Source organism: Syzygium oleosum, unplaced genomic scaffold (genome assembly GCF_021117445.2).
Source record: "Syzygium oleosum isolate NSW1041296 unplaced genomic scaffold, Sole_v2.1 Sole_v2.12, whole genome shotgun sequence".
In the NCBI taxonomy this organism is placed as follows: domain Eukaryota; kingdom Viridiplantae; phylum Streptophyta; class Magnoliopsida; order Myrtales; family Myrtaceae; genus Syzygium; species Syzygium oleosum.
Window position 1 is genome coordinate 7450861 of NW_026607496.1, and position 7576 is coordinate 7458436.

Genomic DNA, 7576 nt, shown 5'->3' on the forward strand with positions numbered 1-7576 from the left:
TTGTCTCCTTAAATCATCCACCTCCACATCTCGTAGGTTTCTTTCTCGAGTTGTAGAAGACTCAACGTTTGGTCCACATCGATGATGACCATCCATTGAACCGTGCTTTGATACCGATTTGACGCTGGAGAAAGTATAGAGAAGTAGGAGGCAATACAAGTGAGAACTTTAATGGATAGGACACTCGCCACTCGAAGGTGATTAACCTAAGAGATAAGAGCAATGCTCGTCACCCGTAGGAATCCACCTAAGGGATAAGAGTAAAATAAGAACTTATTGTTCTCAAGCCAAAGGCTCAATTAGTTTTGAATCAAAATAAGTCTTGTTTTATGTTATTCATCATAGCACGCTTATATAGAGCATGGAACAACCCTCCAAGCTTGAGCAATTACTAAGACTCTTTGAAAAGACAAAAGACTCATGGGAAAGACAAACAACATTTACTAGAAAACAACTATAAATAAATAAAGACTCTAGAAACTTGAATGACATTAACTAGACCTAGAAAATATATGAGAATTAAATGTAACCGATTGAAGGTCTCCATGATTTTACCATTTCCAAAGTGGATAAATTAATGGCATTTATGTTTTTTAAGGAACCAAACAGCCTTCGGTTCGTTGTGATCGATAAGTCAACTTGGAATCGACAATATCGGCAAGAGTCGACTTGGAACCGATACTATCGACAAGAGTCGTCTTGAATCGACAACTCGTCGACAACTCGACGTCCTCAAAGAATGCTCTGGCATCAGGAAAAAAAAAAAAAAGAACGCGAAAGATCACCACGAGCAGCTTTTTGACATAATGGGCCTCCATGAACCAGTAAAACAAATAGCGAGGCCAATTCAAAGGAGTGTATGGATAACTATTCTTAGCACAAGAAAAAGTAAATATTGACTTTTACTAAGTCAAAACCAAAACATTAAAATTTTCATTGATTTATGAAAAATTTGGGAAAAATGTTCATACGGTCATAAACCTGTTGTACGGTGGCCAATTCAATCCTAAACTTTTCAATTTGGTTAGTTTAATTCTAAATCTTTCCGACTAATTTTGGTCGGAATTCGCTAACGTAGACGTCAGCTATGCCACGTAGGATAACGAGCGGTGATTGAGTATCCACATAAGCATACTTCCGGAGTACATCGGAGTGCGAGAAAGTAAACATTGTATTTGCATGTTCTGCATTTTTTTCTGGCTTTTATCGGTTTGGCCTCATGCCAACCACGACTCCACGTTTGTCGACGACTTCTGCTACGGGTCTATTGACTCCACACACCACATGTTTGGCCATGATCCCCTATCTCGAGATCGAAAGGTCGTGATCTAGCAACCACTATTTTCTATTTCTTACGTTATCACCGTCACAATTGATCAAATGCCAATCTTGCGAATGACAAACCTTCTGCTGGCCAAGCCCGTGCTGGTCACATCACAACCTCATTGGCATGATCCCCGTAACATCTAGTGAAAATCTTGTTTACTATGATCCATGCCTCATGAAGTCAATACCTCTCTCAAAATGGTTAACACTTATTCTGATCAATTTCAGATACCAGCAACTTTATATCTTAAGGAGCTCAATGAGATTTAATGACCAAATTAAATGAAATGGAAATGGCAACAAGGCCAACCTTGCGTGGTCTGCTGCAACTTCTCTCTGATCTTTGACGCATTAATAGCAAAAGATGTCTTGCAATGCAAAGAATCTACTCTCCTGGCCGATAGCATCTGTGGCGGGGTGTTCGCATCTTTGGGATACATATGGGCGTGACATACTGACATGCTCCCAACTTACTTAGCGGGTGCTGTCCGGAACCGCTTGGATCACTAATTCGTCCTCCATGGGTTCGAGTCTTTGCTGAGAGCGACGAGCTTGAACTACGACAGCAACAACATTCAACGTATGTCTCCATTCTGATTCGACCGTAGATGGCCTTGTTTTATGAAGCCATGATTTGTTCTCCCTAAAACGTAATGCCTCGATGTTTGTGTACGTGTCTGTGTGTTTTATATTCGTGTTTTTTGCCTCCCTTGGATGGTACTGGTAGGCACGGGTTTATCTCATAAGGAATGTTGCGTGTGAATGTTGGAAATTTCTGCTTGGCTATATAGTAAGGCTTACATGGACTGATTGGGATGCACTGGAAAAATGACAAGGAGATGATTCCTATGCCAAATTATCTTAAACATTCCCGGGGAAAAGGATGTTGACCTTATTCACGATGGGTTCTTGCCCTTCTTATTCATTTTTATACTCGATAAAAATTTTGCACACCTTGTAACACTTCTGCGTTTTGCTAACCAAGAAAAAAAGGATTGTGATTAATTAATATAGGGCCGATATGAAAGAAGAAACTTCGAGGACATCCTGAAACAACTTGCAATGCTGACCTAATTCATGATGCATGGGCCATTTGCAGTCACATTCGCCATTCGCCATCACCAAGGCACCCGTCCGTAGTCGGCACTGTGGCTTGCGCTCCTCCCTCTGTCTCTCTCTCAACACGAAATGACCTCTATTGCGAGAGGTAACTAATGACCTCTGAAATTTTATCAAGAGTATGAAGTTTGTTTAGAGACTTGTACACGAATTGCTACTTATCAATAGTCGGTGTTGACTCAGTTATGCTTGTTAGAGCTTGAATGGGAATTTGATCAACCAATTTAAATCATTGTTGGTATTATAACGTAACAAGATATAGGAACAAAAGTACCCTCTTAGAAATCTATACCGATGAAAGTAAAAGTTTCACTTAATATTGTTGAGGTGCACATGTAGGCGTCTTATAGAAGTTCCACATCGGGGATTTGACATGGTGTGGTGAAGTTAATTTATCTTAGCTAGCCCATAACTCATGGATTTAAACTTTTGAATGAATGTGAATCCAACTAAATATGTTAATAAGCTCTCTCTTAAGGAGTGGGATATTGTCCCCATCCTCTGTCACCACCACATTCATCATTGGATTTGGAACATATGATAATCCAACACTCCAAAAAAAAAAAAAAAAACCTCACTCGTATCCTATGCTTTGCCCACACTGTCGCTCCTCTACCAATCGCAACAATGCCACTAAGCCACTCCCTCTCCTTTAGATCCCCTCAGTCTCTCTTGAGAAAATTACCAAAAAAGTCATAAATCTATTGTAACATTGCTTCGAAAAAAATATTTAAAATTGCCATATCAGCGCAGGCCCACCAAAATTAGCTAGATGAACTGAATTGACACAAATGCAAAAGGTTTGGAACTGAATTGGCATAATTACAATAGGTTAAGACTTTTGTGATAATTTTCCCGTCTTTCTCCCCTTCCCCTCCTCGTTTTTGGCTCCATCAATATCAACCTCCATTGCGTCCCCTGCAGACATTGTTGCTTCTATTGAAGAGATGGTGACGGCAGGAGTGTCGAACTTGAGACTTGATCTATGAGAGAGAACCATGTCGATCCTCAAATGTGAGATTTGAGGCTTGATTGGACCGAGCTGAGCCTAGGCTAGACAATAACGATGGTAAGCAGCTTGGAAAAAGCAGAGGAGGCAGCATTTACGGTGGGCAGAGGCACGAAAATGCTAGTGATTTGTGACGACGGGGGAGGAGCGTAACAGAGAGTGGGGCAGTGATGGGTGCTTAGTCTATGGTCATGGATAGAGGCTGACAGTGAGCTTGCCAAGGTATACTGGTCATTAGATGGAGGGACAGTAAAGGTGGAGGCATGGCGACGATGACACGGGCTAAGTAGGTAGAGGGAGAGAGAGAAAGAAGGAGAAAGGGAAGGATTTTTGCTAGTTTTTTTGTCCACTTCGCTAGCTACAGCAATCATTCAGCACTAGCTATTGCCTCGTAGTAAGACGAAGGCTCGTTTGTCTCACCTCGTCACTAACAGTCAATGGATAAGCAACATCAGTATAATCATAATGTAACGATGGTTTGATTTTCCTTCTTTGTCTAATCACGACTATATTGTTCTATGGCTCTGCTAATTGTTTTGTATCACTGACTTCAGCAAATGCGGCATCATCGTTAATCTCAACTTTTATTACATCTGAGGCATTTAGAGCCTTCACCTAAAGCACCATACCACTATTAACATTATGATTGTTTGCTTTGTTGGTTGTGCCTCAGGAGTCTTCTGTCAAAGCATAACAGTCTCATCGAAGATTACATTTCTACAACCAAGTGATCTAGGATCAGTACACCACTGTCATTAGTCTTTCACCCCATATATATAATCAAGAAATATGCACTTGTTCGCCCTCGGCTCAAACTTACCATCACTTGATGAGTATACGCAGGACATCCGAAAACTCGTATCTGGAGTCATTATCAGGTTTCCTCACCATACTTTCTCAGAAATCTTCCACTAGATAACAAATGATAGAGATCGATTATTCAGGTAACAAGACATGTTTACTGCTCCGGCCCATGCCTAATCCTACATAATGCTGCTATTGGTTCGAAGGCAGTTGATATATTTACCTAATTGCTCTTCAATCAACATATAAAACTTCTTGAACGCATTGAACACCTCGTATTTGTGCTTCAAAAAGCATATTCATACATTTATCGAATAACCATAGATAAATGTCAACATATATTCGGAACTTCCTTTCGAAGGAACCAATGTGAGCCCTAGACGTCTAATTGAACATAATCGATAGGTTGCTACACATAGTTGTATTGAATTTAATCTGGTGTTACTTTCGAAAGACGGAGTTCTCACACAAGTCAAGCTTCCCTGTCTTTTGACTCTTCAGCAGCCCCTCTCATTAGAATCATCATACCCGTCTTGCTTATCTACCATAACTGCATATGCCATAATTGAGTCAACCTTGAGTCTGACTGACCAGATTAAACTACAGCCGCTCCCATCATGATCTCTCTCCATAGATGATCGAGAGAATTCACCTTCTTCCCCTTCCTTATTGTCTTGAGTACTCCACCTTCAGCAGTATACTTACACCAGATGTTGTCAAGTATCGCAGAGAAATAGATTTCATCTTGAGCTCCAGTACATGCCTTATGTCTATCAGTGTGTGCTCAACCCTATTGTGCATCATAATTCGAATTATCCACATCTTCACAACCTTGCAAGCTATGTTATTCTCCATAAGAACTCGACTATCATCTTCAGCCTGATAAGTACTAAATCAGCTCCTGTTTAGATGTCATATGATTATAATACCCCGAGTCTAATGCTCATTCATCTCCAAATGAATCGATAATCACACACAAGACGCTCTCCACATTACTTGTGCTATCCTTGGTAGAGTTCGCTACACTGCTTGTGGCATTCTACCTCTCTATTTTCAATTTTGGACAATCTCTCGTCATGTGCCCCTCCTCGTAATACTTAAAACACGTCACGTGATCCTTGGATTTTCTGTGGTGCGACTTCGACATGTTTTTACCTCTTCTGTTGGATCCCCGATGCTCATCTCTATCTTGAATTACTAGTCCCTAGGCTACATCTTGCACCAAACCGTCATCTCACAACTTTCTATACTAGTCCTTACAGAACAAGGAGGATTTTACCTCTTTCGAGGTGATCATAGGTAGAGAAGCCAACGATAACATGCCCTATTTTTCATCCGTCAGGGTCTCATCAAAGTTCTTCAAATCAATCATTAGTTTGTTAAACTCATCTAAGTGAGCTCTAATGGAAGTATATTTAACAAATCAGAATTGAAACATTATCTTCAATATATATAGGTGATTACTTAAACCCTTCATTACATAAAAGGCCTAGAGTTTTGCCCACAAAGTTGCGGCATCCTTCTCCTCAGCCAATCTATTAATATCTCATCAGATTGTTTCAATAGGATTATACTCTTTTCCCTCTCTAGTAGCTCATCATTATCGACCTATTTCATCTTTTCCGACAACTTATTCTTATCATCCGTTAGCCGAATTTTAAGTTGTTAATAGTGCACGTATCTTAATACTCCACAACCCAAAATTGTACCTCCTGTTAAACATCTCAATCTCTACCTTCGCTCTAGACATAATTGGGACAACAATATTTCTAGACAGTGATCAAATAAGCGAAAACTCCAAATCAAATAAAAAAACCCTAGACTTATCTTTGATACCATTTGCTCCGAAATAATGTGGAAGCTAATGAATCTTACAATTTAAATCTAACGTGAAAAATGAAATTACCAAAGAAATCAACGAAGAACAACAAAGAATATAAGAGATTTATGTGGTTTAGTACGAGTGTTGGTACCTACTTCACATATCCACAGAGAATTCACTAATCAATTAAAGAATTCCAAAATTACAATTGCTCACACACTCAAATATTTCCCTAACTCTAGATTACATTCAAACTCAAAATGTTTAATCTCACATAATTGCTCGAACGTCGCACTTCTTGAAGTCACGGCACAAACACACTAGACTACCAAACCCTAAAACCACGAATTAGTTCTCTTATTGTTCCCAAAACCAAAGATCCCACTAATTCATTACTTTATATAAAGTATGTGAGTCTCAATAAAGAAGGTGGCCGACTCGATTGTAGGTAACTTCAATTGTGATATATATTCTGAAGACTTTGGGCCAGCTGCAATAGGAAGAGTGCATCCCTGTTTTTCACACACCAAAAGATAACAGTAACAATTCGGATTTTCCTAAAAAATTTCAAGTCGGTTTCTGTTTAATGGCTTAAACTCGAGACATATGTTGTAGCAATTCACATATTGCATGGCATGACAAATTAGCTTTAAAACAAGATGACAAAATGGCATGATATGATAATAATTATGGGCAGCATGACATAGCAAATAAAATTCTTAACACAATGACAAAATAATGACATGATATGGCAATAATTATATATAGAATTATAGCGAAATGACATGACATGGCAACATTCAAATGCAACATGACAGGCAAATTAGGTCTAAAACATGATAACAAAGTGACATGACTTGACAATATTTAAATGCACTTTGACATGGCAAATCAAATTCAAAACATAATGAAATAACGTGCAGTATGGAATTTACACTACGTAAGGAGTCATTTTCCTTCCATTTGTGGCTTTACTCGGATATAATAATATTTATATAGAAACGAACCTTTTTCCTTTCGGCCAGGTCAAAACAGGATTTTCAATTTAAAATCATGAAATGAATTGTTTACATGCATGGGTCCTCCATCCATGGGTTCACATCGTGATGGCTATTGGCTTTTGTCCTCTAGTCGCATTGTCATAGTCTATCCTCCACACAAACACAATCCTTTCGGTATATGACTTTTGGTTAAACTCATAAATAAAGGGGTGTATTCTAATGCAGGCACTTCAATGTATTCACCACCTTATATCTCTTCCAAATTGCACCATATGTATATCATAAGCAACAGTAACACTCATTCTAATACATTTCAACATAGCTAGCATCTCAACGGCCTAATTTTAGATCTAAAACTCAAAACAGTCATTAAAACAGTCTAGATACATGCCTTAATTTCTAGCAAAACTTTTTAGCAACATAACAACATACTCTATGATATGAGAATTTATTTTGGCATTACGAAGGCCTAAGAACATGGGCTTTCGACTTTTT